The 19,743-nt window shown below is 42.4% G+C and overlaps 1 pseudogene; it reads left to right on the top strand.

The window, feature by feature from the left end:
• Positions 1-6,673: 6,673 nt before the first annotated feature.
• On the top strand, positions 6,674-17,428 carry LOC137942843 (vacuolar-sorting receptor 3-like; annotated as a pseudogene).
• The last annotated feature ends 2,315 nt before the right edge of the window (positions 17,429-19,743 follow it).

The raw sequence follows: 19,743 nt of genomic DNA, 5'->3' as shown, positions 1-19,743 counted from the left end.
GAAATTTCTGCAACAAAGAGGTATCTCAATGCTGTAGAAAAGAAGGTCATACAACCTAGATTCTCTGAGAATGAAAAATTCACAGAACAAGATGTAGCAGACCTTGTCTTGGACAGGCAGAAAGGCCAAGGGCCATAGAATTTGAGCATTTCTGAGCAGGGAAGTCTAACTACGGCCAGACAAATTTAATTTCCAAATCATGGAAATCAGACGACAGTGACCCTGGAAATCCGAAATCGCAGGGGTATTCGGCCAAAACCTCATCAGCACTGGACGATTTGGGTGCGAACTCAAATTCGAAATTGGGGACAATGGAAATCTCTGAGTAGGGACGTCATACGCAAAAATCCAGAGCAGGGTAAGGGGACCCAAAAATTCCAAAATCACACCAACCCTGCCCACAGAAAGCAACACTCAGTCCCGAACAGGAGAAGGAAATTTTTGTGGTGACTGTTTCGACCAGGAAATGTTTCTGAGAGCCCTTTGTCTCAGAAAATCTCCAAACGGCGAAGCCCCAAAGGGCTTTTGTTCACCACCGGAGAAGGAGGAGACTCCGTCAGACAAATTTCCACTCAATCTGGCCCTTAGTAGCCCAGCGGAAAATAAATTTCAACGCATTTTGGTGTAAGTTTGTGAAACACCATCGGTTTTTAGGTAAAAAATAGTCTTCCATGGCATTGATGGGGCTCCAAGGGCTTGAGCAGCAGCAATGCTGGTAAAAAATTGGGGATGGAGCTTCTCTATTCCATGAAGCAGAGAATGTGTGTCCAATTGCTGGAATTTTGGCTTATGTGTATAAATTCCAAGATGGAATTTTTCTGGGGAAGCCGGGATTTATAGAAAAAAATCGATGGGGACTGCGGAGAATTGTTTTTGGGGGGCTTTGTTTTTCTGTTGATGAGCACAGTCCCTGTGCGTATGTTCGTTGTCAATTTGAAAATGTGGGGCTTAATGTTTTTGGTCCCGTGTATGATGCTCGGGCCCTATTCATGCTTAATGGGATGCTCCTGAATGATAATCAAGTTTTTGTTGGTCCAATCGTTCATAAACAGGAGTGAGAGACTTTTGTAAACAAGGCAAAATTTAATAATGTTTATGTCAAGAATCTGTTAGAATCAACAACTGATGAAGATTTGAAAAAAATATTTGGCGAGTATGGAAAAATTACAAGAGTTGTAGTAATGAGAGAAGGAGATGGGAAATCCAAATGTTTTGGATTTGTTGGGAAGGCACAAAAGAAATCAGAAAGGGAGATGAAATTGAAGAGATGGTTCGAGCTGAATAATAAGGAGACTGTAGACAAGTACCAAGGGGTGAACCTGTACGTGAAGAACCTGGATGACAGCATAGATAATGAGTAGCTGAAAGAATTTTTTTCTATGTTTGGTATAATTACTTCATGCAAGGTTTTTTGGATGTTGTTTTATTTTTCTACTGCTAAGAACAACAATAGTGGGCATGTTCTTGGTCAAATTGACAACGGTGTGCTGAAAATTTTCTTGTAGAGGATTTATATCAAATTTTCTGGGACAAATTATAATGTTGTGGATGCATACACCAATAGTGTGTCTGTTTAAAAATTGGAGAATTCAAATCTCCAGTTCTGGATAACAGTGTTGTGGTGTTTGTGGAGAGTGTTCAAAGATGATGAACAAGGTTATATGAAGTATAAAGACACCAATCTGCCATTAAATACCAAAGTTAAAGATCTTATTGGAAGAATGCCTCTGGCTGAAAAGATCGGTGTTGTGGTCTCTGACCATGGACCGAGTAACTCGTCTATGGGAGAGATCGTTTTGCATTTCTGAGGCAGAGCCTGGTCGCCAAGACCTCTCAGGTCTCCCTATGATGTAGGATTTGTGAGAAATCGGGTTGAGAAGGGATTACGATAGAAAGAAGGAAAAGGGTTGATGGAATAGGGGGATTTAGACTCATTGAAGGGAGTCTACACCTTGGGTTCCAAGGGAACGCCGACCCAGGTTCCTTAGGGAGAACACAGATCCCGTAATTCTTTCTTGGCTTCTCATTCCATTCAACGGCCACTTAAGCTAAGGCTGAGACAAGAGTTATTACAATAATGCCATTAAGGCTTTCCTACTTACATGAAATGAATAATTAAAAGACATGTAACGCATAAGACATGTAACTCATAATTCCACTGTGTCAACTATGCCTAAGTCAACTCATCTGCGTCGCCTCTGGACTAGTCCTGCTATCGAGTCCACAACATCACTCTCCCCCTTAAAAATGAGGTTGACTGCAATCTCAAATGTGGGGTAGGCTTGCTAGAAGACGTCGATGTCCTCCCAAGTAGCATTGCTGGCATATGAGTGTGCCCATTGAACTAAGACCTCCCTGCGGTGTGCATTCTGTCGATCATTTAAAATCTGGGCTGGCATGATAGATAGTTGACCTTCTTCCATGGGTGGTAGAGATGATGTGAGGGAAGGGTCGCTGCCTTTGAATGGCTTGATGAATGACACATGGAAGAAGTCATGGATACTGGTGTCTAGAGGTAGTTGGAGTTTATAGGCGACCTCACCCACCAGATGAGAGACGACAAATGGCCCAAAGTATTTGGGTGATAGCTTATGCCTGCTGCCTGCCATGGAAGATTGCCGGTAATGCTGGAGGCGCAACCAAACCAAGTCACCAATTTCGTATTGAACGTCTTTGTGTTCTTGATCATAATATTCCTTCATTCTGGCTTGGGCCTGCCACAGACATAGGTGGGTAACCACTAGCAATTTATCCTGCTCAATGAGAGCAGTGTCAACTGCGTCCACCCTAGTGGACTCCAGAACATATGAAAGGTGTTGGGGGTGATCCCTGCCATATACAATCTAGAACGATGTCTCCTTTAAGGCCGTGTGGAAGGAGGTATTGTAATCATACTCTGCCCAAGGAAGATAGTCCACCCAATGCTTTGGACGATCTCCCACCAAACACCGTAAATACATTTCAATGGTATGGTTGAGCACCTCTGTCTGGCCATCTGATTGAGGGTGATAGGCTGATGAATAATTTAATTTTGTACCTCATAGGTGGAATAGATCATGCCAAAACTGGCGAGTGAAGATAGTGTCCCTATCACTGACAATGGACTCTGGAATGCCGTGGAGCTGAACAATGTGGGTGAAAAATAATTTTGCTACTGATGCGGCTATGTAGGGATGTTCCAAGGGAATGAAATGTCCATACTTTGAGAATCTATCCACGACCACCAGGAGAACAGATTTGTCAGATGATTTTGGTAGACCTTCAATAAAATCCATGGAGATATCGGACCAAACCTGAGTGGGAAGCTGGAGTGGCTGGAGTACCCTTGCTGGGCTTAAGTGCTCAGGCTTGTTGCACTGGCATACGGTGCACGCAGTGACATATGAAGTAACCAAGGATTTCATACTTTCCCAATAAAAATCTTTTCTGAGCCGAAATAGAGTTTTCTGGATGCCTTCATTATAGCTATTTTGATACGCTAAGAGCACAGTGTCAATGAGAGGAGACGCTGGAGGCAAATAAATGGGACTCTAGTAAAGAATAATGATGTCATGAATTCCAAGAGGGGGCCATTTGTCCCACTGTAATTTTCTGGTATAAATCTTGCAACTAGGGAATGGTGTTGTGGACTGTCTTGATAGATTCCAACAGTGTCGGAGTTGGGTGACTGATAGCATTCAATTGGCCCAAAGGTTCAGACCGACGAGAGAGAGCATCAGCTACTGTATTCAATCGGCCAACCCTATGTTCCACTATGAAATCGAACCCCAGTAATTTACTAATCCACAGCTGTTGTGGGATGTAGAAATGCGCTGATCCAAGAGATATTTCAAACTATAGTGGTCAGTGCGGATGATAAAATATCAACCCCATAAATAAGGACGCCAGTTGCGTACTGCCTTCGCTAGACCAATAAGATCTCTTTCATATGCTGGCAATTTATATTGATGTAGCGGAAGTTTTTAGCTAAAATAGGAGATCGGATGGTTGGGCTATAGCAGAACCACCCCTATACTGCCGTCAGAGGCATCACATTCGACAACAAAGATTTCCCCAAAATCAGGTAACTGTAAGACAGGCGGAGTAGCAAGTGTTGTCTTGAGAGTCTGGAAGGCTGTGGTGGTCTTATTCCTCCACTGGAAGGAATTACGATGCAACAGATTTGTTAAAGGTTCTGCTGGTGCCGTGTAACCCTGAATGAATTTTCGATAATAGCCGACTAAGCCCAGAAAACCCCTCAAAGCGGAAATGTTGCACTGTACGGGCCACTATGTAATAGTTGTAATTTTTTCTGGGTTCACTATAACCCCTGATGTTGTAATGATGTGCCCCAAATAAGTTACATGTTGGCCCCCAAAGGTACACTTGGTCTTTTTTAAATAAAGCCGATGAGCTCGAATAAGTTGAAAAACCCTTTGGAGATGTTCTGAATATGAGGATGTCATCAAAGAATACAAGAACAAATTTTCTGAGATAATCTAAAATACCTCATTCATGAGCGCCTGAAATGTGGAAGGGGTGTTAGAGAGACCAAATGGCATGACGAGAAATTTGAAGTGTCCGTGATGAGTGCGGAAGGCTGTTTTTTGAATATCTGGAGGGTACATACGGACTTGATGATATCCCGAACGCAAGTTCAACTTCGTGAAAATTTGGACCCCATGTAGCTCATCCAATAATTCATCAACCATCAGAATAGGAAACTTGTCCTTGACAGTCTTGGAATTTAGTTCTCTATAATCCACGCAAAATCTCTACGTCTGGTCATGATTCTTAACGAGTAGGACTGGGGAAGAGAATGATGTTAAGCACCTAACCAATACTACCCAAAAGACCAGCCTTGCTGACCCCATAACTAGGAAGTTTTTCTCCATTGGCCACTGGTACTGAAGCCATTGGGCGAGGCTGCACTTGAAGTTGTAACTGCTGGGCCGCATTGAAGCTAATGAATTTATGGGTACTTCCTGAGTCAATCAAACTGAGGAGAGGTTGGTCATTGACGATGGCACATAGCTGCATAGTTTTGGTAGATTGGAGGCCAGTAATGACGTGGAGAGAAATTTCAGGTTCTTGTTCTTCCTCCACCTGCTCTACATGTATGGGTTCTTCCTCCATATTATCCTCCACTTTTAGCCAAAACAACTTCTGATATTGATGGCCAAAGGTGTACCTTTCATCACAATTATAACACAAACCTCCGGACCTTCTATCTTCCATTTCGGCTCTGGTCAATTATTTGATAAATGCCGATTGATATGGACTGGGCTTGGGCGTTGGGGAAGGATTTGCAGGGGCACTGGGATGCCATGTGTTGCTAGAAGCTGATCTGTTATTTTGCCAAGTGGGCCGATGGTTCTGAATTTTATGTTTTTCCTCTAGAATCCTGGCTAAGTTCATTGATTGAGCCAAATTTGAGGGAGTGAGTAGCTCGACCTCAAGCTTGAGAGACTCAGATAATCCAGCAGTAATGAATCCCACGTGTTTATCCACCCGAACTACTTTACCGGCCTTGGCTAATTTTTCCTAAAAAGCCTTCTGGTATTGTTCAACTGTGTCGGTTTGGTGCAGTAGGATTAAATCCCCTAACGGATCATTTTGAGTAGGAGGTCCGAACCGAATTGTGCACAACTCTTTAAATTCTTCCCAGTCTAGGTTCGGATTTTCCATTTCTAACTGGTGGCCCCATAGTTGCGCTTCATCAAGCATGTGGAAGGCGGCCAATCCCATTTTGTGGTTTTCAGTTGTTCTTTGATGGGAAAAAAATTTCTCGCACCTATATAGCCAGATCAAGGGGTCTTCGGATCCCTTAAATAGTGGAAAATCCAACTTGGTATACCTTGGGATGGTCCCACCACTAGACCCCGAGCTCATGCCATTCATTGTCTGATCTATTTGACCAACAAAGTGGTCACCCTGCATAGCCGCAGGGCTCCTCCCTTCTTCACGAGGCATGGGGTTTCTTACCCCCGTCAATTCATCAAGTTTAGAAGCTATTTTTTGAATTTGGACATTTACCTGAGAAGTTGTGCTGTCCATCAATATCGCCATATGCCCTTCTATTTCTTCCTGCCCGGATTGTATTATTTCCCTCATGGTAGATCTCCTATCTTCATTGTTCCGTGGGTCTCCCATGTCTGCCTGCTCTGATACCAAGATGTTGTGGTCTCTGACCATGGACCGAGTAACTCATTTATGGGAGAGATCGTTTTGCATTTCTGAGGCAGAGACTGGTCATCGAGACCTCTTAGGTCTCCCTATGATGTCGGATTTGTGAGAAATCGGGTTGTGAAGGGATTACGGTAGAGAGGAGGAAAAGGGTTGATGGAATAGGGGGATTTAGACTCATCGAAGGGAGTCTACACCTTGGGTTCCAAGGGCACACTGACCCTGATTCCTTAGGGAGAACACAGATCCCGTAATTCTTTCTTGGGTTACCATTCCATTCGACAGCCTCTAAAGCTAAGGCTGAGATAAGAGTTATTACAATAATGCCATTAAGGCTTCCCTACTTACATGAAATGAATAATTAAAAGACATGTAACGCATAAGTCATGTAACTCATAATTTCACTATGTCAACTACGCCTGAGTCAACTCATTTGCGTCGCCTCTAGATGACTCGTCCTGCTATCGAGTCCACAACAATTGGTCAGATGACACAAGCCGATCCTTCCATGGTCTACCCAAAAAATAATCAGAAGGGGTGTCAAGGTTTTGATGATGTTAGGATTTCATTTAAGTCGAGGACTGGGGCCCTGCCAACGTTCGTTTTGGTCGATCGTGGAGATTGTTTTTTCGCTTTAAAGGTGTGGAATGCCCAAAATGTTGGAGCCTCAAATGTCCTTGTTGCAGATGACACCGAAGAACCACTAATAACCATGGATTCGCCTCAAGAGGATGAAGCATTTGCCAAATATATTCAGAATATAACCATCCCTTTTGCCCTTATTGATAGAAACTTTGGTGAGAACTTAAAAAGGGCTATTGCCAATGGGGAAATGGTTAATGTGAACCTTGACTGGAGAGAATCAGTGCCCCACCCAGATGACCGGGTGGAGTATGAGTTGTGCGCCAATATCAATGATGAGTGTGGGCCTAAGTGTGATATGTTGATGCAATTTGTGAAGGATTTCAAGGGTGCAACATAGTTACTTGAACAAGGCGGATATAGCCAGTTCACACCTCACTACATTACTTGGTACTGTCCTCAGGCATTCACAATTAGCAAGCAATGCTAATCTCAGTGTATTAATCATGGGAGATATTGTGCACCTGATCCCAAACAAGATTTTAGTCAAGGATATGAAGGGAAAGACGTGGTTATTGAGAACTTCAGACAGTTATGTGTTTTTAAGGTTGCAAATGAGTCCAAAAGACCTTGGGTATGGTGGGATTATGTGACAGACTTTCAAATAAGGAGCCCTATGAAGGAAAAAAATTACAACAAGGAATGTGCAAATATAGTTATCAAATCTCTTGGACTTGACAATAAGACAATTGAGAAGTGCATGGGCGGCCTAAATGCTGATGCTGACAATCCTGTGCTGAAAAAAGAGCAAGAGTTGGTAAGAGATCCAGGGGAGATGTTACCATACTGCCTACACTTGTTGTTAATAATCGACAATATCAAGGGAAGTTAGAGAAAGGTGTTGTATTGAAGGCTTTTTGTGCTGGTTTTGAGGAAACAACTGAACCTGTTGTTGGTTTGAGTGATGATATTGAGACAAATGAATGCTTGAGCAAAAATGGGGGTTGTTGGCAAGATAAAATTGTTAATATAACAGCTTGCAATGACACATTCCATGGAAGAGTTTGTGAGTGTCCCTGGTAGAGGGAGTGCAGTTCAAGGGGGATGGTTATAGCCATTGTGAAGCAAGTGGGCCTGGACGATGCAAGCTAAACAATGGAGGATGTCGGCATGCTCCTCAAGATGGACATTCCTTCTCAGCTTGTCAGGAGGATGAGGACAGTAAATGTCAGGTCCAGCTAGATTCAGGGATGAGTGGGGGTGTTGCATATGTTCTTGATATGGATGAGAAGTTTCACCAAAGGTGGAACCTCAAATTGGTGGATCTTGACAAAGTAGTAGACCACGATGATATCTTGATATCATGCTCAGTGCTTACGGCCATTTCTTTGAGTATGTTGGGAAATTTGCTGAACATGGATTGGGTCCAAAGATTGAGGTTGTCGGGGACATGGTGTATTTTGCCAATGAGGCAACTGTTAGGGCAAATCCCACAAAGTCTGTTAATGTCGAAGCAGAAGTTACTAGTTTGGCGCAGGTGATCGTTCAACTTGTTGTTCGGTTGCTTATCCGTATTGGGGTATGCTACAGCAAGTGAAGCTGGTAGTGTCAAAAAAAAAAAAAAAATTTGCTTCTCTGGTTAGATGCTCCAATTTTTTAGTCCAGAGGGCTACCACAGATACCATGGTTGATACTTGAGAATGGATGGAGACGTCGATACAGGCAAGAACACCCTTCCTTCAAGCTTGAGGACAAGCTCTTTCTTCCAGGGGGTGTAATTTTATGCACACAATAACATTATTATTTTAATTTTTTTAATTTAATTTATTTTATTTCAGTTAAAGAAGTAATAGGCCACAGGGGCATTTTTGGAATATTTTATTTATAGGGTTATTTTTGTAATATTTTATCTTAAACTTTGTAAGGGTGAACCCTATTTAAGGGGTAAGAATAATTAGAAATACAAGCACTAACTTAGAGTAAACAATTGATTTAGAGTTCTCCTCAATGAACTCAGGAGTGTGCATTCTCCTTAACAAACCTAGGATTTTCAAGGTTCCCTTTGGCTTGATCTTCGTCTTTCTCTTTTTCCTCCCTAAAAATCCATGTGCCAGATCCAGGACCATAAAATCCGTATGTCGACTAAAAAATCTATTTATGGTCTCAAACAGTAGCCTCGTGCATGGTTTGAAAATTTTAGCCAAGCATTGATACAAGCCAGATTTCACAGATGCTCTGGAGATCACTTTGTCTTTATTAAAGACACACCAAAGGGCAAGGTAATTCTAGCCATGTATGTTGATGACATTATTATAACTGGAAGTGATCCCGAGAGTATCCAAAAGACAAAAGAAAGGATATGTACTGAATTCAAGACAAAGGATCTCGGACTGCTAAAATATTTTTTGGGTATTGAAGTTCTATAATCCAAATATGGAATTATATTCTCTCAAAGGAAGTATGTCTTTGACCTACTTGAGGAGACCGTAATGCTGGGATGTAGATCAGCAGAAAATCCTATGGACTCGAATACAAAATTATGTGCAAGTACTGGAGAAGAAGTAGATGTTGGAAAATATCATAGATTGGTGGGAAAACTTATTTATCTCTACGTAATGAGGCCACATATTTCATATGTGGTCAGTGTGGTAAGTCAATATATGCACAAACCACAACTCAGTCATTGAAAAGCACTAGAACGGATATTACGATATCTGAAAGGAGCACCAGGAAGAGGGCTCCTCTATAAAAATCATGGACACTTCAACATCGAAGGATTCTCAGATGCAGACTAGGCTGGATCCCTGGATGACAAAAAATCTGCTTCGGGATATTGTACGATGGTTGGAGGAAACTTGGTTACATGGAAGAGCAAGAAACAGAATGTAGGTGCAAGGTCTAGAGTAGAAGTACAGTACAGAGCCATGTCACACACAGTCAGTGAACTCCTATGGATCAAATTTCTCCTAAATGAACTGGGTTCTTACAAAGAAGCTCATATGAATCTATATTGCGATAATCAGGTTGCAATTCACATCACATTAAATCCAGTCTTCCATGAGAGAACAAAGCATATAGAAATAGACTACCACTTCATACTAGAAAAATTCACTACCGGCATCATATCTCTCCAGCATGTATCTTCACATAACCAGGTTGCAGACATTCTCACCAAACCAGTCACTCACAAAAATTTTTCTAACATTTACTGCAAGCTGGGAATCTACAATGTTTTCTCACCCCTAGCTTGAGGGGGGAGTGTTACAATGTGGGAACCACCAAGGCCCTACAAGCTGGTGGGACCCACCATGAGCTCGAGAGGCGTCAACAAGAGTTCTCATACATAGTGGCTCTAGCTATTGAATTTATGGAAAAGTAAAAAATACTTCATTGACATCAATAAATTGTTTTAATTAGAGTACATGAACCTCTATTTATAATAGAGGAAGGTAGTAGCGTCCAATTACAATAAAACTACCCTTGTCCCAATTACACCCAAACTCAAACACTAAAAGATTAGTCCTAGCACAATTAAATAACTCAATATAGATAACATACAAACATAACTCAAACTAAAACTCCTCTAGGACATGACCATAAGATAAATATGGCTTTGTGAGTCCTTCTTGATCTTCCAACTGATGTGATAAGGATGCTAGCTCTTGGTAATCATTGTGGGTCCTACTTCTTATGGGCTTGGCCCATCTTGTGGGCCTTCCTTGGTCATGTGGCCCATCTTATAATAATCTTACATACGTGGGCCTTCCTTGGTCATTTGGGCTTGATCTTATCTTCCAACGCACCCCCTCAAGCTGGGGGTGAGAGAACAACTTGAACTCCCAGCTTGCTGCAAATTATGTATAAAATATTTTTGTATAAAATGGCACATCTTCTAATATGCCTTCATCTTCCAACATTCCCTCTCACGTTGTTGCGTCCTTCCATGAGGCCCTTGTTATGGACTCCATAGCATCTAGAGTCGTTGCTAGACATGGGACCTAGGTGGGGTCACTTTCAAGTAAGGATAAGGGTTGGGTCTGATGTAATTTTAGTTATGTATGGGGCTAGTCATGGTTGATGGTTAGCGTCAACTTTGGGAAAAGGTCAAGGTGGTTAGCGTCAGGCTTTGGGAAGAGTATAGATTGGGAAGTGAATAGACATCATGGGAAATTGAGGAGCTTGGGAAGTTTAGAGTCATGGTCCTTCTTGATATAAGGAGGATCGTCTGAATGTATTCAAGCTTGAATCAATAGAAATAGTGTAAGGTCGGATTCTCCCTTTCTTAACGAGGTCCAGGGTAAGCTTCCCTTCACAAGTTCAGTTATTCCTTCCTTCGTTAATTCAGTATTCCGCCTTATCCTCACATCCTTCGATCCGAAACCAGGAGGAGATCGTCTAGTGGCTGATCCATGGAAATGGGGCTTATCAACTTGGTATCAGAGCGAACCACCGTTAGTGCTTCGTCTTCCCCTACAGATGAGAGAAATCTTGTGAATGAAATCAGAATGGAAACCCAGCACTCTCTTGCCACTATACGCACAGAGCTAAAGGAGCTACGGGAGGTTTTTCACTAATTCACTCTTCGTATGGACGAGTTCATGGCAAGGGATCCTGCACTTCCAAGAAGTTCCAATTGGTAGTCCGACCACCAATCCCACCCCTCCATCTACATTGCATCCTCTGTGCCCAGCACAACCTTCGTCAGCAAAAATGAAAAGGGGTTCACCATCAAACCCTTTTTCGCTGGACGCCATACATCTTACCGCACCACAGACGCTTGAAATCCAAGAGCTCTCTATCTCGGAAAAGCTCCCCCAATTTCCGAAATCAGACGGCGGAGACCCCAATTTGTGGACATCAGAGGGGTATTCCACAACCCCTGTCTCACTGGAAGCTATACCTCTCCCACCGGAGATGCAAAAAATGGCACTGGATGGTTTGGAAGCTTATGGGACAACAATCCCGTCGGAACGGTCCGATGAGCACCAGCCCTATTCAACCCTTCATCCCCGATTTGTCGTTGCTTGCCATCTGAAAAATCAAAATCAAGGGACTGACGGAACAGTCCAAACGCCAGGCCACAATACGGTGCCCAGGTATGCCAAGCTCGACTTTCCCACTTATGACGGGTCTACGGATCCCTTGATCTGGTTACACCACTGTGACCAGTTCTTTTATAATCAAAGAACACATGTTGATGATCGGGTTCACTTAGCTGCCTTCCATATGCTTGATGAAGCGCTCCTATGGTAACACTAATTTCATTAGGAGCATCATCTTCATGATTGGGATTTATTTAAAGATTATTGCACGTTGAGGTTTGGCCCTCCTGCACGTAGCAACCCTTTGGGGGACCTGGTGAATTTAAAATAGACAGGGACCATTGAGTTGTATCATAAGCAATTTCAGGAACACCTGGCCAGAGCCAGTCGATTTGTGCCTCCTACCCAATTTTTTAATTTATTCATTGCCAAGTTAGTTAAGGCCTTGCGCCTGAAAGTAGAACTACATGACCCTCAAGATCTGGCACATGCTATGAACCTTGCTTGGACTATTGATACAAAACAACGGGTTCTTAAGGAGTCCCTCATACGCCGGTCAGCTTGGCCAAGAAAGGCGCCCACTAGTGCCGCCACATCCTATTCAGCCTCACCACGCTATGGGCAAAATCCAGCACTGTGTGCTGACAATTCTCCTACCACTCCCCCAGCACAATATATTTGTCGTCTGTCTAGACCCGAGATGGAACAGAGATGAGCCAAGGGGCTTTGTTACAATTGTGATGAGAAATATGTCCAGGGCCACCAATGCAAACGTTTATTCTGGTTGGAGGTACTGGATGAGTCGGAGGAAGATCCACAGTTGGAAGACAGTGTTGGACACGAACCGGAAGAACCAGCCATTTCCCTCCATGCAATGACAGACATGCACAGCTCCAACACTGTGCAAGTCTGTGCCGGATTGCAACATCTCCAGTTACTGGCATTAGAGGATTTAGGCAGTACTCACAATTTCATTAGCCAGCCAGCCGTGCAACAACTTGGGTTGGTGGTTCAAAATAACACAGGCATTTCAGTCTCGATTGCCAATGGAGAAAAATTTTCAAGTGCGGGCATTTCTCACTCTATTGCATTTCATATTGAAGGGCACTCATTTGTAGCACATTTTCTAGTCATTCCACTGGCTGGGTTTGACTCTAGACATTGGGGCCCATATTATGGGCCCATATTATGGGATTTCAAGGCTCTCACTATGACATTTACGGCTCTAGACATTGGGGCCCATATTATGGGATTTCAAGGCTCTCACTATGACATTTACGGCTCAACAGCATCCTATTACACTTCATGGTACTCATGCTCCCACACATTGTACTCTTCATGAAATTAAAGTCATGGACGCAGATCACTGTAAGTTAAATTCCTTACAGAATTTGGTGAATTATTTTAGACACCTACTGCATTTCCACCTCTCCAAAATTGTGATCAGCATATCCGATTGAAATTGGGAACTTAGCTTGTGGTGGTACGGCCTTACCATTACCCACACTTACAAAAAGATGAAATTGAGCTCCAATGCCAGACTATGCTCGCCCAAGGGATTATTCAACCCAGCAAGTATCCTTTTTCTTCACCAGTGTTACTCGTCAAGAAACAGGACAAATCCTGGCGGTTTTGTGTTGACTACAGAGAGCTCAATGCTCATACCATCAAAGATAAATTTCCCATTCCAGTGGTGGATGAACTATTAGATGAATAGCGTGGGGCCAACTTATTTACCAAGCTAGATTTGAAATCAGGGTATCACCAAATTCGAGTCCACTCTTCCTATGTGGAGAAGACAGCGTTCCACACATACCATGGGCATTTCGAATTTTTAGTCACGCCATGTGGTCTATCCAATGCACCCTCCACCTTCCAGGCCCTCATGAATGAGGTATTTCGTTCTCTTTTATGAAAGTTTGTTCTTGTGTTCTTTGATGATATTCTGGTTTATAGTAAGCACTGGGATGAGCACCTTCAACATCTGCGCTAGGTGCTCACTCTCCTACGTTCCCATCATTTGGTTCTCAACCAATCCAAATGCTCAATGGGAACTTCAGAGGTAGCATATTTGGGCCATGTCATATCAGCATTGGGTGTGAAGGCCGACTAGAGCAAAATTTAGGTCATCGTCGATTGGCCTACTCCCACATCCATCACAGCGTTAAGGGTTACTATAGAAAATTTATTTGTAACTATGGACAGATTGCAGCTCCATTCAACAATCTCTTTAAGTGCAATGAATTCACATGGTCTGATACAGCTGCGTCCTCCTTTGAGAACTTGAAGACAGCCTTATCATCCACCCCGGTACTCCAGCTTCCCAACTTTGATGATTTTTTTATTATTGAATGTGATGCGTCAGGCGGAGGTATTGGCGCGGTCTTATAGCAGCAAGGACACCCCATAGCTTATTTCAGCCGTTAGCTAGGACAACAACACCACAAATTAGCTGCCTATGAAAGGGAACTGATCGGCTTAGCAAAAGTCATTCAGCACTGGAGGCCCTATATCTAGGGGCGCCCCTTTGTCATACGGATCGATCATTGCAGTTTGAAGTACTTACTCGAACAGCATCTCACCACTTCCCCCCAACAACATTGGGTGAGCAAATTGATGGGATTTGATTTTAGTGTTGAGTACAAGCCTGGCCACCTCAACGTAGGTGCAGATGCATTGTCTTGCAGGGACCTATCTGAGCCTCAGCTACACGCAATCAGTCAGCCAAGATTTCTTTTGCTGGATTCCATTCGGGATGAAACTCACCAGCACCCCGAGCTCCTTGAATTATATCACAATATTTAGCAGAAAACACTGGATTGCAACTGGACCATTCAGGATCGACTTATATTGTTCAAGAATCGGATTTATCTCCATCTGACATCCCCCCTCATTCACAATATATTATCTACGTTTTATGACAGCACACATGAGGGCCGGCAGAAAATATATTTTTGTATAAGAAAGTATTGTGGTGGATTATGTGACAGCTTGCCAGATTTGTCATCTGAACAAAGCAGAGTTCTTAAGTCCAGCAGTGTTGCTGCAACCACTTCAGTTACCTTCACAAGTATGGACAGATATATTGATGGACTTTATTGATGGTCTTCCCCCATCCTCGGGCAAATCAGTCATTTTTGTGGTGATCGATCGATTCTCTAAATGTGGACACTTCTTGCCCCCTGGCGCATCCATATACAGCGACTCATGTCACCTAGCTCTTCATGGATCAAATTGTCCGCCGACATGGTGTGCATGCGTCTATTACCAGTGACAGAGATGTAGTCTTAACAAGTACTTTCTGGAAAGAACTGTTCAAGCTGCAAGGGACACAAAGTTGGCTTTCTCCTCCGCCTACCACCCACAGGCCGATGGCCAAACAGAGGTAGTCAACTGTACCATTGAGATGTACCTTCGTTGTTATGTTGGGGATTCATCTAAAGGTTGGGTCAGTTGGCTGGCCTGGGCGGAGTTTTGTTATAAAACCTCGTACCACACATCACTCGACACCACTCCTTTCAAGGTCATTTATGGTAGAGATCCCCCTCGGCTATTATCATATGAACCTGGCTCTTCTAGGGTGGCCACTATTGATCAGGTTTTGGCAGAACGAGATGCTATGATCCTCCAGGTCCGAGATCTTTTACAGGAAGCTCAACATACCATGAAAACAAATTATGATAAATGGCATCGAGACCTGGTCTTTTCTCTGGGAGATTATGTGTGGCTTCGTCTCCAACATTATCGCCAGCTCTCCCTTACGGCCTCCAAATGTCACAAATTGTCCCCAAAGTTTTATGGGCCATTCCAAGTACTGAAATGCATTGACACTGTGGCCTACCGTTTGCAACTTCCACCGGATGCAAAGTGCCATGACGTTTTCCACGTCTCAACATTGAAGGCCTTCCAGGGTGACAGTCCGCTACTCCACACCCCTTTGCCACCACTTCAGGAGGGGCATGTGCTTTCCACCACGGCTCAAGTGTTGCAGGCTCGCCAGTCTAGGACGACTGGGAGCTTTTAGTAAAGTGGGTCAACACATACCCACTTGAGACTACATGGGAGCCCTTGGCATCTTTCAGGGCTCTCTACCCCGCTTTCAAGATTGACGACAAGCTCTTTTTCCAGAAGGGGGGGTGATGTTATGGACTCCATAGCATCCCAAATAATAAGCAGACGCAGGAGTTAATTTATGTAATTTTCTTATAACTTGTGCCCCTAGGTTTGGGCTTGATGTTTTGCATGCCTAATCCTTTTTATGGAAGAGAACGGGCATGAATGAATTAAGCATTGAAATTGAATTAGAATAGAAGGTCGGATTCTCCGTCTCTGAGGTCCAAGGTTGAGCCTCCTTCAAGGCTCGTTCCATCCCAAGCAATTGGGCTTAGCAAGCACAAGAAATTCTTCTCTTCATCACTCGACAATCTAGAGGAAAGAGGAGAACGCAGGGTGATGAGATCCATGGCAAGGGCAGATCCTAAAATAAGACCAAGGAAGACCCATGGATCCAAGAGAAATAGAAGACGGGCTCAAGGCCCACAAATCAAGGAGAAGGCCCATAGGTCCACATACAATGATGGCAGGATGGTAAATAAATAGTCATCTCATAGAGATGGTATTGCTGTAATTATGTTAAAGTTCTAGGGTTAAAACCCTAAGTTCAGGGGGATTATTGTAATATTGTAGTTTCATAAATCTATAAATAGAGCTTCAGGGGGAGGGTTAGGAATAATCAATTCCATAACCCTTCTTCCTTCAGTTTTCTTCCAATAGGTTTCTTTCCCTTTTTCTCCATGACCTAAATTCATTGAGTCCTGAAAATCAACATGGTATCAGAGCTTTGATTTTCAGGACTCCGACTATGGTTTTTCAGGTTTCTCTCTCCTTTGGTTTTTCCCATAGTTGCTGATATTAGTTTTTAGATTTGTTGATCGTTTTCACCCATATTGTTTTTTCTCTTCCAATTACCAGTATGTTACATCAAAATTTCTATTTTTTATTTTTCCCGGTTCATCCTTTTTTCTCAAAGGGGTGATTCCATGATCACTCTACTTGCCAATGTTTGGGCATTGAAATTCCGTTGTGGTGAGCAGTGTTGGAGAATTGAAAAAAAAATTGTTTTCATGGCATGAAGTTGTAGGCCAAAGAGAGAAACTGAGACCACGGGCCCTGCATCCGCCTGGTTCATTTTTTAGCAGAGTCCGACTCCGACTCCTGCTTTGCCTCCACCAATCCAACTTACCGTCCTTGAAAACTTGTTTGAATTTCTCTACTGCCATGGCTTCTGCCTTGGTGTAGATGTCTGCCGCTTTCTAGTACGCCACACAATTCTCCGTGACTTTTTTGGAGTACTATTGACCGGTGAGAGGCAGGATCATCGTCACTCTCATAAATTTCTCGAATGGCCCAGTAACGATGTCTCGGAAGAAGTCGTCGTTGGAGTTGAGGTCGTCCACCGTCTTTTCCTTTCGTCTCCGGACAAGATGAGTCAACGCTTCCCCACCGAGATAGATACCAATCACAGTGAACTTGACGAGCTTGCCTTGGACTCCCCCAAGAAACAGGGTGCTACTCGATCCAAGAGGCTTTACAGTGGGGCAAAAAGTGATGTCATTGATGTTCTGCTACAATACGGATGAAAGAGAATCCATTGTAAGAACTTTGGAGTTTGAACTGAGTTGCGACAACCACAAATTCGAAATATACAAAATATTACTACTGATTATTTTGAGAAGTCTCTTGCTGCTGCCCCATTTCTGCTCAATGTCAGCTCCACGTGGAGAAGATGACCCACCGTCGCCGGAGAAGACAACTTTGCGCTGGCCGAAGATGACGATAGCTTGAAAAAAAAATTCACTGTCGAGCCTTGCCGTGCCTAGCTTAGTCAAGTTCTGTCTCAGGTAACTGCTTCTTGGAAAATCTGCCAACGAAGGAAATTTTCCAAGTTTTCTATCTTTGCTTAATAAAGTTTCCTCTAGCCATGTTGTCGCCGAGATTTCGGTGCGACTTGGTAAATTTTTTCTTTGGGTGGATTATTATTTTTGAAGAATTGACAGATTATTCCTTAGTCAGCATATTATTTGGTCTAGATATGTGCATTGGATTATTTCATGGGTGATATTACAAGGATTATTTTGGGTCATGTTAAATGGGCCCAAGCCAAACCCATTTCAGCTATTGCCATTGTGTCTCGTTTGATGAGACATTATTATTGAAGAAGAGGTAGCCTGATACCATTATTTATTTATGTCCCCATCAAAATTATCAAAGATACTTTTGGTTGGGAGCCCATGACAGAAGAACTTCATCCTTGTAAAAAATATCAAAATTTTTGTGGTTGGAAGTCCATGACGGAGGAATTTCATCCCCGTAAAAAATATCAAATTTTTGTGGTTGGAAGACCATGACGGAGGAACTTATTATTATATTTATGTTACTTTCTCCCATTAATATCATATATTACTCTACCACTTGAGAGTCGTTGTCCAGTGGAGGGACACGTTGGTGGAGGTGGACACTTCAGAGCAATGTCTTAGAGGCTAGGAGTGATTTACTCTCATTGATATTATACCAGCTGGGCCTCATGAACGAGAGCACCAGTGTGAGGGGGAGTGTTGGAAGATGAAATCACATTATACAAAAAGATTTTATACATCATTTGTAACAAGCAGGGTGTTCATACTTTTTTCTCACCCCCAGCTTGAGGGGGAGTATTGGAAGACAGGGCCCAAGCCCACATGACCAAGGAAGGCCCACATATCAAAGTGTATTAGAAGATGGGCCCAAGCCCGTAAGACCAAGGAAGACCCATGGATCCAAGAGAAATAGAAGACGGGCTCAAGACCCACAAATCAAGGAGAAGGCCCATAGACCTACATACATTAATGGCAGGATGGTAAATAAAGGGTCTTCTCATAGAGATGGCATTGATGTAATTATATTAAAGTTCCGTGGTTAAAACCCTAAACCCTACACCCTAAGTTTAGAGGTATTATTGTAATATTTTAGTTTCATAAATCTATAAATAGAGCTTCAGGGGGAGGGTTAGGAATAATCAATTCAATAACCCTTCTTCCTCCAATTTTCTCCCAATGGGTTTCGTTCCCTTTTTCTCCATGAGCCAAATTCATGGAGTCTTGAAAATCAAGAATATTTGATCTTGAATCTTTTATGATCTCTTGATTCTCTTTATTATGTATCAAGACCTTTGTTAACTCGAATGTGAATATCTCCTTAAATATATATCAGATTGACCTACAAATTTCTCCTTAAATATATTAAAGTTCCATGGTTAAAACCCTAAACCCTACACCCTAAGTTCAGAGGTATTATTGTAATATTGTAGTTTCATAAATCTATAAATAGAGCTTCAGGGGGAGGGTTAGGAATAAACAATTCAATAACCCTTCTTCCTCCAATTTTCTCCCAATAGGTTTCTTTCCCTTTTTCTCCATGAGCTAAATTCATGGAGTCTTGAAAATCAACAATATTTGTTCTTGAATCTTTTATGATCTCTAGATTCTCTTTATTCTGTATCAAGACCTTTGTTGACTCGAATGTGAATATCTCCTTAAATATATATCAGATTGACCTACAAATTTCTCCTTCTGAAACTAGAATTCAATAAATTTCATCCAGGTATAATATCTGTTCATAAAATATACTTATTTTTATAAAAATAATCTAATGGATATTGAAATCTATAATCTGGCCAAAATAAGTACTCTTTCTTCTTTGACAAGCGACCATTGACTCTTCTAAGATCGATATCTCCATATAGGAAAATCATATTGAGAATTGATTGAATAAGTAAGAAAATAAACTTATAAATATTTCTTTGGATATATAATTCTCCTATAAAGTCTGTCTCATTCTTGATGGGATAAATCGGCTTCAAAGTTGAAATTTTCTGCTGTTGTTCGAACCTCTCTTGCAATCTGACCTTTGCTACTTC

This window comes from Aristolochia californica, unplaced genomic scaffold (assembly GCF_029961685.1).
Source record: "Aristolochia californica isolate CCGP_79_NKW_82.1479 unplaced genomic scaffold, dmAriCali1.0.hap1 SCAF_10, whole genome shotgun sequence".
Taxonomy (NCBI): Eukaryota; Viridiplantae; Streptophyta; class Magnoliopsida; order Piperales; family Aristolochiaceae; genus Aristolochia; species Aristolochia californica.
Note: the sequence above shows the minus strand (reverse complement) of the source record. Positions and strands in the feature narration are given on the sequence as shown.